Source organism: Equus przewalskii, chromosome 32, assembly GCF_037783145.1.
Source record: "Equus przewalskii isolate Varuska chromosome 32, EquPr2, whole genome shotgun sequence".
Lineage (NCBI taxonomy): Eukaryota > Metazoa > Chordata > Mammalia > Perissodactyla > Equidae > Equus > Equus przewalskii.
Window position 1 is genome coordinate 3,297,948 of NC_091862.1, and position 24,582 is coordinate 3,322,529.

General features: G+C 44.7%; 1 protein-coding gene across 6 annotated transcripts in view; it reads left to right on the forward strand.

Moving 5' to 3' along the window:
* Window positions 1–24,582, forward strand: part of RPS6KA2 (ribosomal protein S6 kinase A2) — a 368,603-nt gene that overhangs the window by 153,205 nt on the left and 190,816 nt on the right. Inside the window, exon 1 of one of the 6 annotated variants that reach the window (XM_070603179.1) lies at window positions 1,955–2,029. The exons of the other annotated variants lie outside the window; for them this stretch is intronic. The gene's annotated coding sequence lies outside the window, so the exon portion shown is untranslated. Of the gene's footprint in view, window positions 1–1,954; window positions 2,030–24,582 lie in introns of those variants that run through there. 6 annotated transcript variants of the gene reach the window in all.

The window sequence follows — 24,582 nt, forward strand, 5'->3', positions numbered from 1 at the left end:
TCTAGGAATCATGTCACTCATACCTGTCGGCAAAATGGACTTCCAAACGGGCAAGTTGTGTCCTAATGCCTCCCACACAGGGAACATCCAGGGTGTAGACAAGGACATCAGTATGTGCAGGTGAAAATGTGGTGAGTTTGAAGACCTGAGAGAATCCAGACTCTCCGGAGCATACAGAATGAAGAGAGACGAGTCTGGAGAGGAAGATGGAGCCCAGATTTTGGAGGGCCTCATCCATGGCAAATCAGTGAAGGCTTCAAGTGTGGATCTTTCTGACCACATGTGGAGAAGAGATGGGGAGAGCGGTAAGACCAGATTCAGGCTGCTGCTGTCAAGTCAGGAGAGCAGTGGGACCTGCCTTAAGGCGGCGACAGCGGGAAGACGAGAAATAGCGGATTCACGCATATTCAGTAGGAGATGTGGTTTATTGGAGAGGGGGAGGAGGAAACAGCCACAACTATGCTGAGATCGCTGGCGTGGTCAAGGTGGGTGGGGTACCACTGGTGAGGGAGGGAGAGCTGGAGAGGTGGAAAGAGAGGACAGGAACCGCTCCGTGTGGTCTACTGGGATCTGGGTGTGGAAAGTGTCCAGGGCTGGGTAACTGTTTTGTAGGTAAGGTTCGGAGACTTTCCTACAGAGTTGCTTTTCCTTAAATACCAAGATAAGATAAGGAAGGTTCTGGCCTGCAGTGGATAGCTAAAACTAGATATTAACAGCTGAAGCAGTGTTGCACCAGTGCAGGCCATGCAGAGGCCCGAATGCAGTCACACTGCTTGTCCACACTGCACTCTATTCGAAGAGCTTAACGATGCCACATTAGCAAGTAGCTTTCCATCTCCTGTACTTCTTCCATCTGGCAGGAAGTATGTCCTATTAAAAACAACAACAGGCTTGGGGCCAGCCTGGTGGTGCGGTGGTTAAGTTTGTGTGCTCCGCTTCAGCAGCCCAGGGTTCGCGGGTTTGGATCCTGGGCACAGACCTACACACCGCTTGTCAAGCCATGCTGTGGCAGCATCCCACATACAAAATAGAGGAAGATGGACACAGATGTTAGCTCAGGGACAATCTTCCTCACCAAAAAAATGAAAGAGAAACCAAAACACGCTTCTCAGAGAGAGGAAAGGGCAATGAAGTGACTTACGTCAGATCTCGAGAAGGGAAGTCACAGATAGAACCCAGGGTTCTCTCTGTCATTCCTCATGCGTTCATGTAAGGAGCGTGATTGAGTCCCAACCATGTGACAGGCACTTCAGCAAGGGCTGGGGAGGGTTGAACACAGGTCACCAAAGTCCCAACCTCAAGGTCTCCCTGTCTGTTTCGGATGCAGACACCAACCCACCAACGCTGAAAAAAATCACCTTTCCAGGGTGGTTCCAGGACCAAAACCCTCTGTGCGTTCTCCCTTTCCTGACGACCCTCCCAATCCCGCTAGTTCAAAGTCTTCGATGTTCTATTGAAATTTTGGCTTTAAAATCAGATCAAGATTTGAATTCTGGCTTTATGTTTACTAACTATGAAATGACTTGTGTTCTCTTCATCTCAGTGCCCAAATCTGTCACGTGGAGTTTCCACCCCCCAGGCTGGTCATGGGGATTATCTGAGTCAAGGAGAGAGAAAGCCTGCCATTGGCACGCCAAATCTAGGAGATGTTCTGTCAGTTGTCATTTCTCCTCTTTCTAATCCATCCCCCAGGAGAATAACCTCTCACAAATACCATTTAGCAAACTGGTTTCTCGTTCTTTAGGTTCTAATATATGATATATAAAATTGTCACCTTTATTGAAAAACGGTCAAAATTTCATGTGGCTCAGAGTCATAATTTATCATTCGAGAGTCTTTACCTGTAGCTTTTCAATTCCAATTCTTAAACAAACAAGTAAAACAATGAAACAAAATAAAACAGAAGTGTGTGTGTCTATAAATGCGTGTGTATGCTTCTGTTCCTCCAGGAGAGGCACAATTGCATCTTCTTGACGTGGCCCTTAAAATACGTGCTGACGTTCACATCTGGTACTGAATATACATTTTGGTGAGTGGTTCTAAGAAAATTTCATTGTAAAGTCAATACCCCAGACATTGGCCGTGACCAACGACTGCCCGGGTCACATACACTGTGTTTATTTCCCATTTATTTGGAGCTCTGGTCCCGTTGTGCATGCACTGGACTCTGTGGGAGGAGGGACGATGCCCTCTTTGTTGCTAAGGTTTACGCAGAGTGAAGGCCGAGGGGAGATGAAAGCAGAAGCATCTCGGTGATGTTACTGTGGTCTGGGAGGCTGAAGAGAACAAGGGAAATGAGATCAAGGACAAGTGGAATGCTGAAGGGGGCCTGCACTGTTTGCAACGTACGGATGGTCAAATACATTAACAACGGTTCTAACAAACTTCCTCCCTAAATTTAAAGTTTACAAAGCATTTTCAACCATTGTTGAACTTTCCGGAAACCTGTGAGATGGGTAGTCCTAGTCCAGATTTACCCGGTAATAAAACGGAGACATCACAAGTCTCAGTAGTTTGTTTAAAGTCCCACAGTTAACAGGGAACAACTTCAGAGCTTGAACTCAGGCCTTGCCGTGCACTCTAGTGCTGTTTCTCTGATACCGTATCCCTCCTTTTTTTAGCAATGAATAAGTGTGGCGCCTGCAGGCCTGTTTCCCGGGCACTCGAGCCAGTGGCCGTGGCCATGCTCCCTGCTCCCTGCTCCCTGTCTGCATGGCCCCTCCTTCCCCTGGAGCGCCCTTCCTCCGAAGCCCTCCGGGGAGGAGGGTGAGAACCTCGGGCACCTGCTTCTCCACAAGGGGCCGGGCCATCCTAGGTTCTTTGAGGGTTGGCAGGAATAATTATTCTCACCACCCGAAAGGCACACTGCAGAAAAGAAGGTACACCTTTTGGAGAAGGGGCAAAACCAAGCAGCTGAAGAGGGGAGGACCCTTCTGGTGCCCCCATCCTTCCGTGCATCCCTGAAGAACTCTCGGCATGGTGGGGAAGCCACTCTGAGTGGTGAAATGTCACCAAGCTTTCTGCTTCTTGAGTGGGAATCTGGGCTCTGGGGCGAGGCCAGCGACAGCGGGCTGCAGACAGGAGTAGCTGCAGACCCCAGGGTTCTGTCCTTCCTTCCTGCGCCGTCTTTTCAAAGTGCGTCTGATAGCTGTGTGTTGCAGCAAAGCTGCCCTGAGAGAAGAGTCCATTCTTGCGTCCAGAGTCCAGAGTGGGATGATCTCTGGGGAGGCAGCAGTAGAGACGTGCTCAGTTTTCTCTTATTCTATCAGTCTGCTGGAGCTGCCGTAACAAAGCCCCCAGACGGAGAGGCTTAAGCAATAGAAATTTATTTTCTCACCGTTCTGGAGGCGGGAAGTCCAAGATGAGGATGTGGGCAGGTTTGGTTTCTCCCAAAGCATCTCCTTGGCTTGTGGATGGCTGTCTTCTTGTTGCCTCTTCACGTGGTCTTTTCTCTGTGCGTGTGCATCCCTGCGGTCTCTCCGTAGGTCCAAATTCCTTCTTCTTATAGGACAGATTGGGCTAGAGCCCACGCTGATGGCTCATTTTAACTTAATCACCTCTTTAAAGGCCCTGTCTCCAAATACAGTCACATTCGGAGGTCCTGGGTGTTAGGGCTTCATTGTGTAATTTTGGATGGTGGGGACAAATAAGCCCACCACAGTTAATTTGGTTTAAAGGGTTAAGATGAAAAATTAGATTTATAAGCAAAATCAGTCCAGGTATATGCTACACAAGTCGGATTTATATGCCCCCAACATGGTGTCTGATTCCGTTCTCGTGCGTTAAAGTATGTCACCGTGTTAGGCTTATTTTTCGGTTTGTTTCCACATTTATGCTGAGTGCGGTGGCCAGGCGGGCACAGGTGGTTCTGCATGAGGCTGGGCTGGTTCCAGAGGAAATATTTGTTCACCTGTCGTGCTTAAATTAAGAAGTCAGCCTTCTCTTCTGTGTTTCATTTTTGATCTCTTTCCATATTCCCGCACCCCTGGGGCTGATACTGATGGATGGGTGTTGAATCCTAAATGACCCCTCGCAATGCTAAATGACGCTTCCCAAATGTGAACACGTGTGGCTGTAATGTGGGGGTGGTCTTGCAGGCGGGGCTGTCTTTATATCCCCTCAAAGTGGGCATTTAACTCGTGGGTAATTTGGAACCTGGTAAGTCTCTGTATCTCCTGGGCCAACAGTCTTTTACCAACCCTGCATCAAATGTGTCCCTTACCTGCCAATTGATGGCTAAATTACCTTACCGAAAAGGCTGCCGCTGCGCTATCGCAGCCACTCCTAGAATGACAATATCCCAGAAACGAGAGGACGTGTGAATCAAATTCCCATAAGGCTGTGCGTTCTACACTTAACGATAATCCTAAAAGAGAAAAAAGGAATTTTATAAAATCTAAGACCATTTCTGATTTTAAGATGTTAAATAGTTAGAAATAAAGAAATATTCATAAGATGATAAAGAAAAGCCATCTTCACTCACTTAATTCACAACCCCGTTAAATCAGGAACAAAGCAAGGATTCCCACTAGACCCTTAAGAAGCCGTGTTAGTGAGGTACCGCACAGGAGTAAAACAGCCTGAAATAGTTCTTTTTTTTTTTTTATTTTAAAAGATTTTATTTTTCCTTTTTCTCCCCAAAGCCCCCCGGTACATAGTTGTATATTCTTCATTGTGGGTCCTTCTAGTTGTGGCATGTGGGATGCTGCCTCAGCGTGGTCTGATGAGCAGTGCCATGTCCGCGCCCAGGATTCGAACCAACGAAACACTGGGCTGCCTGCAGCGGAGCGCGCGAACTTAACCACTCGGCCACGGGGCCAGCCCCCTGAAATAGTTCTTAATACTTAGCATGCTATAAAAGATGCATCAAAATTGGGGGAGATGTATATGATTCGATAAATCACGTTGGAAAATGGAGTATGGATAAAGAAGATCCTCACTTTCTCTTGTATCCCAAAACAAACTCTAGATGGATCAGAGTTAAATAAAAATAGCTAAATCATAAAGAAATGAAAGAAAATATAGTCGAATATTTAGCTCCTCTCAAAATGGGTCAGGGCTTTCTAAGCATACACGCAAAGGAAAGAAAAATCTCACAGAAATAGTTCATTTGATTTCACTTACTCAAATATTGAAAACTGTTTATCCAGTTGGCCCTCTATATCTGTGGGTTCCGCATCCACGGGTTCAATAGTGTGGTTGGTTGAATACACAGATGCAGAACTCAAGGACTGGGAGGGCCAGCAAAGGGACTTGAGCATCCACAGGTTTAGTATCCTCAGAGAGCTGGACCAATCCCTTGAGGATATGAAGGGATGACTGTATGTCAGAATGTATAGATAAAATGATAAAGCAATTGACTAGGAAAATATATATACATAAACTTTGATAAAGGCTTTGGTCCTTAATATATAAAGAGCTCTTAGAAAATAATAATCAAAATACTAACTCTGCAAAAGAAAAAACATGAGTCAAGGACATGGGCATATGTTTCAAAATAGAAAAATAATACAAACAACCACGAAATATTTTTAAACACTACTGATAATCAAATAAATGCAAATTAAAGTAGTAAATAATTTTTGGTCATGCAAAGTGACACTTTTTTAAGGACAATACTTAATACTAGTAGGTGTTCTTTGAGCGACGTGCTTTAACTCTGCTGGGGGAGTAAGAATTGATTCAACCTTTTGGAAAACAAGGTGACATATGTATTATTAACCTCAAAATTTTTGTGACTTTCAGTCAGTGTTCCAATTTGTGGGAATGTGTTCTAAGGAGATAATAAGATATTAATTAATGATTTATGTTCAAGAATGCTCCTTACAGTACTGTTTTTTACTTAAAAAAATCTAACAATGGTGGAATATCAAACTCTATTCCCCCAACTAATGAGGATATTATATAGCCATCAGAAAGCTTGTTGGGGGGCTGGCCCAGTAGCTGAGTGGTTGAATTTACACACTCCACTTTGGCAGCCCAGGGTTTACAGGTTTGGATCCTGGGCACGGACCTTTGCACCGCTCATCAAGCCACGCTGTGGCGGCATCCCACATACAAAATAGAGGAAGATCGGCACAGATCTTAGCTCAGGGACAATCTTCCTCAAGAAAAAAAAGAGGAAGATTGGCAACAGATGTTAGCTCAGGGCCAATCTTCCTCACCAAAACAAAAGAAAAGAAAACTTGTGGGAATGCCTGTTACATGATGTGAAGTGGAGACAGCAGGCTTAAATACTGTATGGACTTTGAAGTCTGGTGGTTTGGTGGGTGTTCTCCTGTTACACATTCTCTTGTCACCCAAATTATTCTTTGTACTACTTACCCTTTTGTGATTAAACCATTAATTGTGTAAATAATTGTTTGTGTTTCTCCAAATAGATTTATGCTCATGAGGTGGGAACCCTACCACTAGTGAGGGTATTCCCAGCATGCTCTGTTGTGGGTTAGGCAGGCACTCAAATGTTCGTTCAATAATCTCCCTCTTTCTTTCTCTCTGACACACACACACACACAGAGTGAGATGCGGGCGGACTCACAATCACTCATTGAAGGTGAATACACCAAAATAGTAGCACTGATTATCTGTAGACAGCAAAATTCTTTACTTTTAAACAATGGCATTGTGTTTCCATCTGATTTGTAAAACACTGATCTGTTAGAAGTACTATAAAGAAATTAAAACAAAGTTTAAGATTCCTCAGTTCTCCTACCAGGACTATTAATGCCTTGTACTAATCTAGTGTTTTCCAGTTTACAAAGTTTAATTTTGAATATTCTTAATTTCCTTTGAGTCACCCAGTATGATAAGAGCAGACATTCCCATCTTCCCCCTAAACGGATGGGGTCCAGGAAGTGCTGTCCCTGGTCACACGGCTGGTCCTGGAGCCAGAGGGCAGTAGGAGCAGGGCTGGGGTGTGAGGACCCCAAGTCTCAACCCTCACCCCCAACATAGCTCCCATCACCACCTCCGGGCACCGAGTCACCCTCCTGCTCCCTTTGTCGGAATCCCTGGCATTAATAACCTACTGCATTTGCAGGAAGCAGACCTTTAATAAGATGCAAATTTAAGACTCTAGCCCCCGTTAGGAAAAAAGAAAACGAAATTTGGAAGCAAATACTTTCTTTCCAGGGTGGTGCAGAAGAAGCAACAAACCCATGACCTCTGAATCGCTTGAGCTCTGTCCTTCTGCAGACAGGCCTCGGTGCAGAGCGCAGATCTTTCTGTGGCCGGCACACCCCCTCGGTGCCATCACCGGGAGTCCTGCCAGGACTGTGCAACGGCCAGCAGGAAACAGCTGGGGGAAATTTTTAGTGCAATTAGTTTTGTCAGCCTGTGTTTAAATGAAAGACTTAATTAGTGATCCTACATAATTTTAATTTCGGTTTTTAATTAATAGGGCTGAAATTGGGACATGGCACTTTTCTTCTTAATATAGTTAGCACATTTGACTTGTTTTTCTTCCTGCCTCATTAGTGCTACGTTTGGGACATCTGTTCAATTTGTATTTCGGCTGATGACTCTGTGGCCCCCACTTGAGTGCCACGAAAGGCCTTCGAGAAGTGAAATTGGTTTATCCATCACGTGCAGTGAGGGTGAGGAAGAAGAGATGAGTCACGTGAAAGGAGAGAGTTTGCAGGAGAAGCATATGTAATTCTGGAAGGGACGTGGAGACCTCTATGATATGGCAAGGGGGAGAATTGGCGTGTCTTTGTTGCCTGGTATTTAGTTATTGAGTCAAACGCCAGTGCTGTGATGTTGGGGCTACGAGGTGTGTTCCGGCGTGTTCTGGTCTTCTCCCCAAGTGCTCACGCATCGCACACCAGCACCTGTCTGCACACGGCAGATGAGGAAACGGAAGAGGGTTAAGCTGATCTTCGTGTGACGGAGTTTGCTCAGCTGACCGATGCCTTCACTGATTCCCTGTTTCCGGGCGCAGCCTCCACTCCAGAAACCCACACGGCTAGCCCACTTCCAAGGTCTTAGGAGGCCAGAGTTTGTCCACTCCAGACCCCCAAGGACAAGTTCCAGCCACGACTTTATACTCTAGTATCTTCTCTAATGGTGTTGAGGGACATGGAAGTTAGGGCCTTGGGTTGCTGGGGACGTAAGTAGTTCAGCAAGTTCCCTCGAGATGGGTGGAGGTCAGAATTGCCAACGTGAAAGCCACAGCCGCTCCTGAACCACGTGGGAACACCGGGAGCTCCCACTTGGCAGGCTTTCTTTGCTGTCACCGGCTCCTCCATTCCCAGGCCCTTGGATGATTCTGCCAGGGTTTCATAGCCCATCCTCAGATGGATGATGGCTCTTACTGAGTAGTTTGGCCTCTTTCTCTGAAAAACTTTGAGTGCATGATTTTCAAGTAACCTCTGACCCACGGATGCTGACCTGCCCCTGCTGCGTGTCATTCACGGTGTCTGCACCCAATGAGGGGTCAGGGAATGCAGGAACCAAGTGGTATGGAGAGATGCTAACGAGGCAGCCGCTGATTCGGTGACTGGCCCCTGTGAGATCTCCAGTGCTTTAACTCTCCCAGCTTCAGGCACCTGTGTACTATGGGCTGTTAGAAGAATAAAGTGAGAATCCACGGGAACTCATCACAGAGTTGTGGACACAGCAAGCAGTCAGTAATTGCTAACTCTTGTGATTAATCTGGGGCATCCTGCTTTACTGCTCCCACGTCCCTCACAAATTATGCTTGGTCAGGAATCAACCCTTGCTTCAGAACAGTAAATTAATCCCAACTCGCCTCTTTGCTGAAAGGCATCCACAGTTTCGGTTTTCTGTCATAAGATAAATATGTGCATGCCTGCTTGTCTCAGAAGCTGCATTTCCCCCTTGCCCTTTAGCAGACAAGATCTGCTTAAACACCTAGACAAATGAGCATCAACTCTTTGCCCCTTCCTGTTTCTTCTCTCCTGATCTCTTGGCTGCAGATGCCTTCTTTAGAAACCACACAGCTCTGGGTTTCATTCCTGTCCTTGTGGTCATTTGCTGAATGCTCTGTGGAACCTCCTACAACTCCCCAAAGTTTTGTGTCATTTGTTACAGGTCGTGAGGAATATTATTGTTATGCCTACGTGAGCCTCATCTATGCCATCTTTTGGTGAATTTAATTTTTGTTGTCGAAATATCATTTTTTTTCTCTCCTGGTGTCTATTGAAAGCTTCCTTGAAGTTTTTTTTTAGAAAATCAGCAATATTGGGGCAAATAATTATTTATCGTGTAACAGTTACCCAGCATGAGGACACTTGTACAGCTTTGCTCATTGATCTGTGAGTTTTCAAACCAGAATTGGTGCCCCTGCGCATGCAGTGGGTGTTGTGTCCTCTGTGACATTCAGATTTGCATCGTGGGGCTCCTGGAGCCCAGGACCTGATGGCAGTCCATTCCTGTATATATATATGGTGCTTTACAGCTTCAAGTCTGCTTTCCATCTGTTATCTTGCTAGCTTATCACCTCACCCTGTGAGACAGTGACTCCCATTTTGCAGGTGAGGAAACCGAAATTCTTAGAGGTCTTGCCAAACATCATGCAGTGAATTAGTGACTCAGATCCTGGGCTTTGGGCACCAAGAACACAGCGGCTGTCTTTTCCACTTTTCCTTAGTCAGACAAGGCCTAACAAAACCCAAATGCTGGCGAGAGTAGCTCTGTAATTGAGCACCATCTGTTTACAAGGGCATTTACTTCACCATCATGCATCCGGTCAACAGCCCTGAGAGAGGCCACATCTTCTTGGATAAAGAGGGTTGAGAGGTTCCAGAACATTCTGGCCTGTGCCAGAACCTGTGTTCTGGATCAAGGCTGCTGCCCTGCACATCCTGCCTTGCTCCACACTGAATTTTGGCCAGTGACTAGCAGAGATTACGTCTCTCTGTAGGCCTGTCATCTGCAACACAGGTGCTAGGCTTATGCTTCGTGTGTGAATGAATTGTTCTCCTGTCAACCTAAATTGAGAGTTCCTTGAAATCAGGAACCACATCGTATTGTCTTTTTGTCTTTCTCAGAGCACAGAACTGCATGCTGGCGATGGAGGAAACTCTACGCAAGCACTTATCGAACGGCTCCATAGTGTGCCAATCAATATACATTTGCTAAGTACATCCCACTGGTGAGCAGCTCTGTTTTAGGTGTCTTGCAGCCCCTAATTCAGGAAGTACACAATGTGGGGAAACATACACAATGTGGCTGAGTCATTCTTCGTAAGGCATGACAGATGAGCGCCAACTGCGATGAGCAAAGTCCTACCCATGTTCATGGCCTGGACAAGGCGCCATTTGAGCTGGGCTGGGGTGAAGAGCATTTCTGGTTAGTCTGAAATCACTTCACATACACAAAGTCTTCTGAAGGATAAATGCCTGACTTGAAAACCAGGGGGGCCAGCTTGACTGGAGCTCATCCCAAGAATGAGCCTGATGGGGCTACAAGAATTATTTGCATCCTCACTTAGGATGAAAAATGTGCAATGATGAACAACACAGTGGCAGGTTCTGCAGTTCAGGGCTACTCTGGGAAGGCAGAACCTCTGCAGCCTGGTGTTGGGGCCAAATCCAGGCTGTGCAGAGCCGGGGGTGATGGAAACAGCTTGGAGGGCCGGTGCAGCCCGGGGAGGAAGACACCGCACGCTGCAGTGTGCTCTGGTGTAGCTGATGACAAGGAGTGTTGAATTATGCTGCTTGCCTGTGTTAATTTAGCCTCAGAATGAGTTTATTTGGGAATAGCCAAAAGAATTGCAATTTGGGATGGGGACATGATGGCAAACCACAAGCAAATCCAGCAAACAACGCAGGGGAGCTGTTTTTATAGAGAAAAAGAGGAAGTAGGAGGGGCCATTATAAAGGAAAGTCCATTGCGGGAAAGTAACAGTTCAGTGTGGCAATGGCTCCTCATTGGCTGAGCTGCGGTGTTTCTCATTGACTGAGCCGTGGAAGCTTCTCATTGGCTGAGGTGTGGTGTTTCTCATTGGCTGAGCTGTGGAGGCTTCTCATTGGCTGAGGTGTGGTGTTTCTCATTGGCTGAGCTGCGGTGTTTCTCATTGGCTGAGCTGTGGTGTTTCTCATTGGCTGAGCTGTGGAGACTTCTCATTGGCTGAGCTGTGGAGGCTTCTCATTGGCTGGGCTGTTGCTAGGTGGGGAGAGAAATCTTCCTTCAGTAGCAATGTAGTTGTACTTCCTGTCCAAGATGCATGCATCTGTCTCTTCCTGTTTGGAGTAATTGATGGTGTGTGATGGGGTGAGAGATCTCCTTACAGGCCTTCTGCCTCCACTTTAGTTGAGGTTTCTTTTAGTAATTTCCATACCTGTTTAATTAAAGCAAGGTCCCTTTACTCTACGCTGATCAAGACTGGGCTTGAAAACCTCAGTACAACTCATAGCGACCAACAATTCTTCCAAGCCACCTGCCCCATCTGAGATTAAGAAGATGCTCGATGTCTTCTAATCCTGGGAACCCAAGTGGGGGCTCTAGGATTTTAGCAACAAGGTAAAATCATGTAGCATTTGATTATTTCATCCTCTGCCAAGTGTGTGAGTTGTTTTTCAATGACATAAAGAAGCTCGTTATGAGCAAAAATAGAATATAACTTGGTTAAGTCAAGAAATGTGTTGGGTTCGAGGTTGCACATGAAAGCGACCTCGGTGTGCCTTTTGCTAAATTCCTCAAAGAGAGCAAAGTGAAAATGATCAAACTTCTCATGGGATACACTTAAAGGAAAGTGGGCTAATTTCTTTCATATTGAAGACTAAGCAGTTTTAACCATCCTTTGGGTAAAACCAGTTGGTGTAAATTTCCCAAGAAAAGTGAGTTCAAGATGCTGAATAAAATTTTTAAAGTGAGGAGGAAAATTGGATGAAAATGCACGTAGAAATAAGTTCCTAGTGAGAGATTTTTTTTAAAAGTTTCAAAGAGAGATGAGAGGATGTAATACCCCAAAATGGCCATTGCTACGTGGAATTTGGAGATATTTTCTTTCTGAAACAATCCTCAGCTCTGGCTGGCCCTCTGACTTTGACTTTTTACATAGTAAAGATGCTCAGAGAACAAATATTCTCATGGAGTCTCTATTTTAACATTCTTTAATGTTCTTAAATTCTTTTAGCATCAGTAGTTGTCAAAACCGAAAAGCAGAAATGAACGAAGGTTAGTGAAAGTGTAGCAGTAATAAGAACGAGCTTTGAAAAGGTGGGTCTCCTGACCTTGAAATCTGACTGTGTGCATTGTCAGCATTTGGGGCGGTACAAAGAGTGAGGGACTGGTCTGGCCCACAACAGTGAGGGCACCTGAAATAGTAATGAGCAACAGCTTAAATGTGGATCCTCGGGAGCTATGTAGCTTTCCAAATGGACTCAGGAAAGATGCTCTTATGATGTATTAAACTGAATAGTCGGCTAACAGCATGATATATACCTACCTCATAAACCATACGTCCCTCTGTAAGTGCCGTCATCATCATTAACCAGCCAGTCAGACATAATATTTGAGAATCCTGCAAAGAGGTTGTTGTCATCCACATGGTCTCTAAGCAAGCTTAGTAAATGGTGGTATATTCGATCACTGTCACCAGTGTTTCAAAGTGACGGTGTAAAGTGCTTCAAGGAAATATTTTCTCCTTCTTAAGATAAAAGCATTCATGGATTTCCTTGGGTTTCCTTAGTCTTTCTGTGCAGAATTGTCTACTATTGATAAAATGTTAAGCTAAGCAAGAAAATAGCCTGGTGGGTGTTAGAAATCCTTTGCAAAGTTCAGAAACATGAAAGAGGTGAATCAACTACAAATCTCTGGTTTTATTGCCTGTAATAACCTGCTTTTGAGGTATACTTACATACTGCAGTGCGTTGACATAATTGCATAATCTAGTAGAGAAAAATCTTTGGAGGTTGGCACCAGGGTTGAGTGGTTAAGTTCACACCCTCTGCTTCGGCAGCCCAGGGTTTTGCTGGTTTGGGTCCTGGGTGCGGACCTGGCACCGCTCATCAAGCCATGCTAAGGTGGCGTCCCACATAGCACAACCAGAAGCACTCACAACTAGAATATACAACTATGTACTGGGGGCTTTGGGGAGAAGAAGAAGAAGAAAAATCTTTGAATTGCTGCCCACATGATACCACACTTTTCTGTACTTGCTGAGTTGTACGGATGGTTGCAGATGGTCAGTTAGAAGTAGAAGATATGTTCTGTTTTTCACTAAAAAAAAAAAAAAATTAAGATGTAACTATGAGATAAAGTAGAAAAGGTACCAATGTCAATCCAGGAGATGTGCGTTCTAGTCTAAAATGTGATTCTCATTTTGCTGGTGATCCTGAGCGAAGCACTGACATTTTCTGGTGGACAGTGTCCGCAGGTATAAAATGAGGCACTGGATGAGGGTGTAACGTGATCACGTCAGGTGCTTGTCCCAGTAGCCAGGGGACTTTTGCATGGGCCATAATTTTAGGTGCTGAAAACAAAAGCACGGCCTGCCAGGGTGTTAGACCCAAACCAACTTTAGCCTCCCCAGCTCGGTGCACTCCCCTCAAATTCCACTGAGCTGCCCAGATGCAGACGAGTCCTGTGGTCTTGACCGTGGTCCCTGAGGAAACCTTTCTGCAGACTGGTCCACGAGGGGAAATCATGTCGAATTTCAGCTGGGATATCAGAGAAAGAGAGAGAGAGAAAGAGGAAAGGGAGAGATAGAGAATTGGGTGAGGTTGAAGCCAACAAATTGAGCTTTCTGAACCCATAGAATGTGGACTATGCTTCTGTGCCTGACTCAGTTTACCTTTATGCACAATATTACAAGAATATGATGCTGCTCGACTATGTGTCTGAGGGAAGCTGTAGTGAATGCAGGACACAAGCCTGAAAACAAATCATCATTTCTTGACCCTCAAGTGATGGTAGGAAAAGAGGGAGATGAAAATGGACTCCTCTTCCCTCCCCTCACCCCCGTGCGACCAGGCAGCCAGAGAATATGCCCTCTTCTCAGTCTCCTGGTTCCTGAGGCAGATCGGATGCTTGTACTGCTTCAACATCTATGAGTAAAAACGTGGTGATGAAAGACTTCCCGCAGAGACCCCAAAATAGAAACCCCAGGGGAAGCCTCGTCTCGTTCCCGCCGAGGTAGAAAGAGAATCTTGCTCAGCAGCTCGGGGTGGGAGTAAATTGAGCATATTTCGTAGTTCTCAACAAAACAAACGAGCCTGATGCTGAGGGAATCCTCGTTGGAGCGTATACTGTAAATCTCCGATTTTAAGGAATGAGAGCCTGCCACATTACCCCGTCTAACGTTTCAGCCTTGAGGCCAACAGGATTTTTTTTTCTAATAAGAATAATTTAGAGACTGCCATCTTTCTACCCTCCGTGGTGGGTAGACCTTACAGCACTCCCCGTTGATGGAAGGTTTGACACACAATTCTGAAGTCTGTGCCAATGAGTCCCGCTTATGAAAGTGAGCAACAAGACAAGGCTTCAGACAATCCTGCTGTCCCGGTAGCACCAAGAATCCTGCTGGATGCTGGGTGCTCTCCTAGGAAGTCGCCGTGAACCCGCTTCCCATCACACAGGCTCGCTTGCCTGATGAAGTCCAAGGAGTGCCCTAACATCGCGTTTTTCCTCATCAGTCCACCACGGTGTCTGCAATCCAACCCAATTCCGTGATCCCTTACTGAACACCTACTATGTGCAAGATGCTGTCCTGGAAGTGGAGGCTGCAGAGATGAGTGGGGTGAATTCCTCCTCCCTAAGAGGCCGAGGATTTAACAAGAAGGGTAAAACACGGACGAATAAGCAAAGTACAAGTTAAAATATTATGGTCAATATTGTAGCTACAAAGTGCCATGGGTTTTACAGAAGAAAGAAGTTTTCTCCTACTGGGAAAAATGGAATGCATGAATAAAACGTCCTATTTGAGTTTGGCCTTAAAAGATGGAGATGCACAAAGATGGCGCCACTTTGCAAGGCTTCAATTTCTAATTCTGCTGGGTGAGAAGATGAATTCTCAACTGTGTTTTGAGAGTTTTCCTAGAGGCAAAAGGAGTTCGTTATTATATTTTAAGCATGTAAATGTAAAACAAAGGAAGAAATATCGATACACACATAGAAACACGCATGTACATATATATACACATGTATGAATGAATGGTTTGCAGTGATTTTGTAAAATGTTGAACTTGACCAATAAAATATACCAACACTGAAAAAAAAAGCATGGAGAGAATGCCCATAGGCAGAGACTGGGAGGAAGGAAGAGTGAGCAGGCCCTGGAGGCAGGAATGTGAAGGGCTGGTGTGGATACCTGGTCTGGTCCAACTGGGCTGGAGCCAAGAACACAGGCTGTGGGTAGTGGGAGATGAGCTTGGGGGCAGATGGGGATGAATGATGGGTGTTTGGAATGGCAGCTTGAATTTAGTTGAGTTAGCACTGGGTGGCACAGAGGCTGAGGGCTGAGCAGTGTAGAGGCACGAATCCACTGGTGATGTCTTGACTGGAGTGGAGTAAGGTCGATGGAAGGATATCAGCAAGGAGGGCCTAGATCTGGGGGCAGAAGCAGCACAGGCGAATTCCTTGGGGTCTGGCAATTGAAGGAATGCGTATTGGTGTGAAGTGGGAAGGGTGAACATATCTCATACGCCAGGCACCCACGTTCTGATGTATGGCTAAGTGGTCACGAGTTGGATGGTGCCATTACAAAGGTAAAGGCCGTGGAAGAGATGCAGGTGTTGGAGTAAACATTACAAGTACAGTTGGAATGACATCCAGATGGAGCCGTCCAGCAGACAGTTATAACTATGAGGCTCCAACCATTGAGAGCTACGGGAGCTGGAGACACAGATTTAGACGTTCTCTGTGTGAAAGTGATAGATGAAAATACTCAAGTCCTGAGTCCGTGCATGAGAATCACGGGGTTGCTGTACGTGAATTCGTTCCTTTGTTCAATCGAGAACATTGATTCGATGGGTCTGCCATGCCAGTTGCCTTCTTGTGAAATGAGATACGGCATCTGCTCTCAAGTGGCTCTTTGCCCAGTCAAGGACACAAAGGCACAGGTGCGATTGTGGTTATTGTAAGGTAAGTAAGGGAGGTGGTCCATCATGCTATAGGTGCTCAGGAAAAGAGCATGAAATCGGCAGTGGGGCCATATGCGTGTGTGTGATGGAGTCGGTATGTGTGCATATGTGTGTAGCAATGTGCACACATTGTGTGCAATCACATATGACTGGGTGTGTGATGAGTGTGTGTGTGTGTATGTGTAGGAAAGTTTCCCAGAGAAAATGGTTCTTAAATGAAGCTTTGAAGGATGAGAGGAAATTGGTTAAATGAACGTGCTATTTTAAAAAAATAATAACAAAAACACTACATTTGGGTAATTTAAAGTAAGTCAGAACAGCTACAGTAAAGAAGTCCTTTTGTCGAGTAGCATAGAAAGAGGTTGAAGAGGCATGTGGGGACCTCGTGGGGTCTCTAAAGGACCTAAACTTCAGCCTAAAACGTATGGGAAATGGTTGAAGTTGTCGATAGGAGGGGCTTGACCAGACCTGAGATGCACACTGGGCTGTGGACAGAAGGAAAAGCGGCTCCAACAGGGAAAGATTGAATGCCGGAAGCATGGATGCATGTCCTGACCCTCAGGGCTGGACCATCCCAAGATCATGCATTCCAAGAGGCCCTAAAAACAAAACAAAACAAAAACTCCTACCCGAAGAAGAGCTGTAGGAATCAAAGTAGAAAATTAAGCTGTGGCAACGACTGTCGGCAACATTGATCCTTTAATGGAGAAGTCCTAGGCAAGGGAGGAGGAAAACCCAAGCCGGAGTGGGTCTGATTTTGTTCCAGATGTTGTGTTTGTGCAGAGGGAGAACCCCCTGCTGGGACAGCCTACTGGGGGCTCACGTCTCTGCCTGGGGCTTCTCACACCAGTGCTTACCCCAAGGAAATTACCCTTGTAAGGCCCCACCACCACCCCTGGCTCTAACGGTCTCCTCCTGCCAGGATTCCAAAATCAAGATGTGGGCAGGGCCAGGGCCAAGCTCTCTCTGAAGGTTCGAGAGAATCTGACCCTACCTCTCTCCAGCTTTTGGTGTTGCTCGGATCCTTAGCATCCTTGGCATATAGAGGCATCACTCCAGTCTCTGTCTCCATTTTCACGTTGGGTTCTTCTGTGTGTGTGTCTTATGAAGACACCAGTCGTATTGGATTCAGGGCTCGCCCTAATCCAATTATGACCTCTTCGTCACTTGGTTACATTTGCAAAGACCCTAGTATTTCCAAATAAGGTCCCATTCACAGGTTTGGGGACGGGGACTTCAATATATCTTTTTGGGGGACATGAAACACAGCACCAGTCCTGTTAATACTACATGGAAATGACAAATTCCCAGAGCTTAATTTCTTTTGGGTTTTTTTATATTTTCAGGCTGTTATTTAAAATATTTCCAAGCTAAAATGCTTTTGCAATATACTTTCCTTTTTGCAACTTAAGTCTAATCCTCGCCTGAGAAGACGGGGAGATTTAGCTAAAGCAGCTGGTCCCCGGCAAACGATGACAGGGTTGGAGTCTCAGACTTCCTGAAAAGTCAGCAGACTCCCCAGCCAGTTGTCCCGGGAAGGAAGCAGAGTCACAAGAATAACCGGAAGCAGTGATGTCATGGGCTGGGGGAGCAGGCATCCTAAGTGGGACACACATTGGTTCAGAAACATGGGCTGGACACAAGGTTGACCTTCAGGATGTACCACTGTGAGTCCAACATCTGTTCTCTACTAAAGAATTCTATTTTCTTTTTAAATAGTGTATGGCGTATGTCCTTAGCGAACCTAAAAATATTACTCAGGGTTCCTAACTTGGCCCCTCAGTTAGGTGATGTGCTAATTACTGGCTGAATGAGAGGAAGAGGGAAGAGGGGGAGAAAGGGGGGAGGAGCTAGGCTTTCCAAGTCAATCCTCATTCTACACTCTGCCCCATGTCACAAAGCACGTTGTGCCGCAAAACCAACGGTGGCTATCTGGCTACCAGTTCACTGCCTGATTCACTCATCTGTCCTTTTAGCAAATATTTGTTTTGCATGTACCAGCCGTCATAACTGTGTGCAGTGGCTGGCAAAATAGACACAATTCCTGTCCTCACAGAGTCTGCAGTCCAGTGGGGGTAAAAGCATTAATTAAATGATCCCGCAAGTATACGTAAGTGTTCCAACTTAAGTAATTCCTGTTACCTTAAGAGGATCTATGTGGGGGCTTGGCTGATTCTGGGGGGTCATGGATAGCATCCCTGAAGGACCGGGATTGGCGTGAGGGCTGGAGGCGGGTTCTAGTCTCGGAGAGTGAGAGATGGGGTACAGCATGGTCCAGATGGGGGGAATTGGATCTACAGTGGCTCAAGACAGGGAGGAGTGTGGTGTATCTGAACAGCTGAGAGCGGGCCAGTGGGCTGGAGCACAGGTAGCAAGAGGAAGAGGGCAGTGAGGTGAGCTTGGAGAGCAGAGGTCAGTTTAGGTGTTTATATTGAGTCGGTTCCGTAGAATGGGGTGAGGGCTGGCAGCCTTGCTTGGGATTATAGGAAAAGGAGCATATCCCAAGGCATTGATCTGGAAATAGGTCCGAGATTTGTGTCAAAACATCATGGCTGTTTTGGGGCCTGCCTGGTGCCACGGTTGTAAAGTTTGCATGCTCTGCTTCGGTGGCCTTGGGTTTGTGGGTTTGGATCCCAGGCATGGACTTATACACTGCTCATCAAGTCATGCTGTGGCAGCATCCCACATACAAAATAGAGGAAGATGGACACAGATGGTAGCTCAGGGCCAATCTTCCTCAAGCAAAAAGAGGAAGATTGGCAACAGATGTTAGCTCAGGGCCAATCTTCCTCACCAAAAACAAAAACAAAACAAACAAACGTGGTGGCTGTTTTGTGAATCCTCTCATAGAACACCAGCTTCAATACATGGGAGCACTATTAAAATTATATTTTAAAATTTTCCAATCATATGAGGTTATTAATAATGAAATAAAAGTGATCTTTATGGTATGGAAGAAAAATCACTCTATATGGTAACAATTATTTGTGTTATTATTTTTTAGGTAATTTACTGATCTGTGCTTGTGGCCTAGATTACAACATGGTCAATTTTTGTAAATATTTTGTGTATACTTGGAAAGAATGCACAAGCTAGGTGATCGGATGTTGTGTATTATATGTGTTCTTAAGTCAACTTTCTTAAATTATTGTTTAATTATCGAAATACTTACTGATTTTTGTTTTTCTGCTTGATTTATCATTTACTGAAAGATACGTCAAGCATTTCCCCAAATGATAATGGATTTGTCAATTTCTCCCCTTGGTTCTGTCAATTTTTGATTAAGATATTTTGAAGCTATATTATTTGGTGTACACAAGTTTAGAATTATTGTATCTTTTGGCAAATTGAAACATTCATCAATATGTAGTGTTTTTTTATATCTTTGAATGCTTATGCTGTAACATATGACATTAATATTGCTTCATCAGCTCTCTTTTCGTTAGTATTTGCTTGATATATCTTTTAAAATTCTTTTATTTGAAAAGTTCTTTCTCTCTTGTTTTAGACATGGTTTTATAATTAAATTTATTTTAAACAAGTTTGACACTCGTCTTTTAACTGGAGAGCTTAGACCACTAACATTAACTGTAATTCTTGATATATTTTGATTTGTTTCTACCCTTTTAGTTTGTAGAGGCCCTAGGACTTGATTTTGCCTTACTTACAAAGTAATAATCAGCCTGTTACTGTTTCCTGGATGCTGGAAGAAGACATAAGCTCCCGGGATCAGAAAGAAGGGACTTCATCGCTCACGGCATGACTACCATATTTGCATTGGTTTCCTTTGCACCCAAGGCTCAAGGTGGCAGTGCAGGGGGCCCCAGATGGATGCTATGCTCACAGTGAAATTGAATCCCGATTGAACAACACTGAGTATGGGGATCCTGGTGTTTGTTAACAAGGGGTAAGCAAGCCTGCTGTTTGTTTTGGAGGAAAATATTACTTCATCCTTCAAAGTTCCTCATTGCAATCACAACCCTGAGAAGTGGCCTCAATTAAGATCAGGCAGTGCCTTGTGCTCTCCCTGTACTCAGCAATAAATAAATGAAGAATGCAGAGACACTCAGATTGCCACTCCCCACAGTTTGCCTATTCTACTTATGCCACTTTTTCTAAATTTCTTTCTTCCCTTCTTTCTTGCCCTCTTTTAGATTGCTTTTCCTGTTCTATGCTTTTGCCTCTATTTGTTTAGCAATTACACACAGGATTTCTATTTTTTTATGGGTTACTCTAGAAATATTAGCATGTACTCTTAACTCAGCCTAAAATTAATCCACATCTTTATCGACTTCCAGGAAAATTCTAGGACATCAGAAAATTGTAACTGATTCCCCTTCCTTCTGTATATGCTATTTTTTAAATCAAGATTTCATCTCTAACTGATGTACATCCACAAATCATGCAAGACTTTTATTTCTTTTTATTTAGATATGGGTGTTTAGCTTTACTCATAAATTTTCATTAGAAGTGGATTATCTCAGGTTGTTTATCTGGAAGTGTCTTCGTTTTGCCCTCATTCTTGAAAGATTTTCAAAGGTAGAGAATTTGAGGTTGAAATTATTTTCTCTTAGCAATTTGCAGACAGTATTCCACTCTCTTTTGGCTTCCGATATTGCTGTTTGGATCTTAGTTGACATTCTAACATTCATTTGTGGAAAATCTGTCTTTTCTTCCGGTTGCTTTGGAGAGATTTTCTTTTTCTGTTTTTGGCATTCTGCAGATTTAATATGAGGTATGTAGGTATGGATTTATTTCATTCTCCTTAGGATTTGGAGGCCTTTATAAATATGAAGATTGGTGTATTTTATCAACTCTGAGAAATTCTCATTATTATCTCATCTCTTTGAATAATGCGTGCCTACTTTCCTTTCCTCGCTCTCATTTTAAGACTCAGACGCAGGCTGGAGTTATCTCCATCTGTCTTCCATGTCTCTTAGCCTGCCTTTCATATTTCCCATCTTTTTGACTTTCTCATTTGCATTCTGTCAATTTTTGTCAGATCTAACTTCTCCATTATTGACTCTTTTTTTGGACTTGGTCTAAACTGCTGTTTAATCTACCTATTGAGTTTCTAATTGAAATTATTATAGTTTAATTTTTAAAGTTATGCTTACATTTCCAAATCTGCTCGATCATTTATAGTCTATAACTTCCTTGTAATGCTCTCCATCCCCCTTTTTGTTTTTTGAAACATATTGAACATATTTTATATTATTTATACAAAAATTTGAACGTCTTCAGTCTTTACAAGTCTGATTCTGCTAATTGTTATTTCTACTGACTCTTGCTTGTGGTAGCTTATTTCCTTGTGTATTCAACAATTTATGATTGTGGGCTCACGTCCCTTAGAATTTTCTATGTGTTTAAGCTTTGCGACATGTTTAAAGTATGTTCTTCCACACGACTTATATTTTCTTCTGCCTGATCCTCAGGTTACTACAGTCTAGGACCTTCAAATGGTAGATTTTTGGCTTGAAGTTTTTCAGGCCACACTAGGAGTGTGAATTTTGCCCTCGAACTGGAATGAGCATGAACTTCAGAAATCCAAGAAGAGAATTCTTTTTTTTTTTTTTTTTTTTGCTGGGAAGGATTTGCCCTGAGCTAACATCTGTTGCCAATCTTCCTCTTTTTTCCCCCCACCCAAAGCCCCAGTACATAGTTGTATATTCTAGTTGTGAGTCCTAGTTCTTCTATGTGAGCTGCCACCACAGCATGGCTGCTGACAGAGGAGTGCTGTGGTTCCATGACCAGGAACTGAACCCGCGCTGCCGGAGTGGAGCGCTCTGACCTTTAACCATGAGGCCATCAGGGCTGGTTCATGGGAATTCTCTCACCTTCTCTTTCTGGTGCTCACATCTGAATAGCAACTCTCCTCCTGCAGGGTGAGATTTTCCTTGCTCACCCATCAGAGTTTGCTCTCTAGGGATCCTGACCTGAAGCAGAGTGGCTGTGACCCCAGGCTTTCTCCAGTTTCCCCCTTTCCCCAAACCTTGTTAAAACCTCAGGTCTAGATTACAGGATTGACATAGCCTCCAGGACAAATTCTGCTCATAACACTGCTTGATCTTGGGAAATGTCTTCTTATCCTCATTTTTGGCCTAAAAATTTATTTTCCCCCACTTACTATTGGATCGGCCATAAAAAAGGTTTTCACTTTGTTTTATCCAGCATTTTTGCGTGTCTCAGGAATGCTCCTCTACATATGTAACCCATCATAGTCCCAAGCATGGTCCCCCCACCCCAGACTCCCCCTGTGCCCCTCTGATGAGAAAGATTAGGAGGATGGACCACAAGCACCATATTCCATGGGGCTTACACCCTGTTGTTTTGGTGTCCCTGAGTATTTCCTTAACGTGTTCATCTAGTTTCCATCTCTAGTATAAGTACTTAGTGCCTGAAATGCTCTAGATGTCTATGAAATCTTTTTTACAAGATGAACATTTCTTGCTAAAAAATTCTGGCAAGGATTTCACCTTCTCCTTTGTACTCATTCCAAGTCTTCAGAGAATGTTCTGTTAGAAGGGGTTTTTTTTTTTTCCTTTTTAAGTTACAGAAATCCTTCCTGCTATAGTTTTAACCTGTTTCCTCTTTCCTGCTAACTCCCTTCCTTTAAAAGTTCCCCTATAATTTAGATATAGGCTTGGGTTGACGAGGAAAAGCCCCTTATTTCTCTCTTCACAGCTAAGTTGCCTTGTACACTGTTAGATCAAGTGCTCCCTTCACCTGTGAGCCTTGTTATTGGTCATCCTCATCACGAAGGTTCACGGTAACCTTTGTGGAGTGACAAGTGTGTGTCGGTCCCTGGAGCTGCCATAACAAAGCACCACAAGCTGAGTGGCTTCAGACAGCAGAAATTTATTGTCTCACAGTTGCATTTCTGGAGGCGAAAAGTCTGAAATTAAGGTGTTGTCAGGGCCATGCTCCTCTGAAACATGTAGGGGAATTCTTCCTTGCCTCTTCTGGCTTCTCCAGTGGCCTTGACATTCTTTGGTGTGTGATTGCATTACTCCAATCTCTGCCTTTGTTGTCACATGGCCTTCTTCCCTTGCCTCTGCCCTCACATGGCCTTCCTATGAGGACATGGTCATGTTGAATTAGGGCCCACTCTACTCCACTGTAATCTCATCTTGTCTAATGACACCTGCAACAACTTTATTTCCAAACAAGGTCACATTCCGAGGTACTGGGGCTCAGGACTTCAACATATCTTTTGAGCGGGGGCACAATTCAACCCATCACGACGTGGGAACCACAGTAAAGCTCGAACCCAGACGTTCTGCAGACACTGTCGCCTCCCAACGAAAGAATGGTTCTTTTGCCCCTCTGTCTTTAAAAATATAGATGATTAGAAAAGACCAGAGGTAGGTTATAGCATCTACATTACATGTTTCTCAAATTTCTTACCCTGCACACATGCACTGGGGTGCCTTTTTCTCTTGATGCTTTTGCGTAGAAAAAGCCTCATTTTGGTGTCCCTCTTCTGTCTCATGAGTAAACTAACCTTGAACAAGAAAACACCACAGCATTCCTGCTGCCAAAGGCACTCACAGTGTCTGACCCCAAGGCCATAATGAAGCCGGCAGAGGCCGCCACCTGGGACTTCTGTCTGTGAGATGCGGTGTCCGCAGGATCTTGGCTTTATAGCATTTCTTGACCAAGCGTAATTATCTAGGGAAATGAGGATCCTGGCCTCTGGCCCTCTTGATTGCTACTCCCTCTTGGGATTTCTTTTGACACACAGCTAGTGCAGTGCTTGACACATTGAGAATTTGTGAACTCATTGACATGCAGACCTTGTAGGATCCCTTTTCATCTTGCTGTGTAAATGTAGATGGTCGGTTCACCTCCCTGGGCTTCAGTCTCTTCACCTCATTACATGGGGTTTACCATGTCTGTTTCATAGATTTCATGTGTATTACAGACATGAAATACTAATGTAGGACCAGCTCTTCATAACCAGCAAATCTCTGAAAATAGTCATCATAACATCCCTTTAAACAAACACATATGGCATGCCCTGGACAGTGGGTATCCTGAGTATTTCCAAATTGATGGGAGGGGCAGAGAGAAAAGGCAAGAGCTGTAATCCAGTGTGATTAGTAAAACGGGGACCCCAGGGAAGGACTCCCTGAGACAGCCTGTGGTGTGGATGGATTTTGCTGGGCTTTCCGGGGAGCAATACTGAATCTAGAAAGAGGGATGGCCAGTGGGTGGAGGCAGGAGGGCAGGAAGGATGTCCCAGCAGTGACCAGCACACACAGCATCATGGGGGCTGGAAGTTCATCTTCACACAGCATGTCGGCATGGCAGGCATAGCCCGAGTCCTGGGGTAGAGGTGGGTGAGGCAAATAGTGAAGCAGAGGGAGACGTGATCAAGAAGAATACAGCCTCCAAGCTCTGGAGTTTGCACTTTATCCTGGCAGACATGGGGAGCTATGGTGCATTGGGGGTGACACGACCTGATTTGCTTCTAGAAAGATCAGTTTGGGAGCAGGATTGCAGACAGGTTGTGGGGATGGCATTTAGCCAGTAA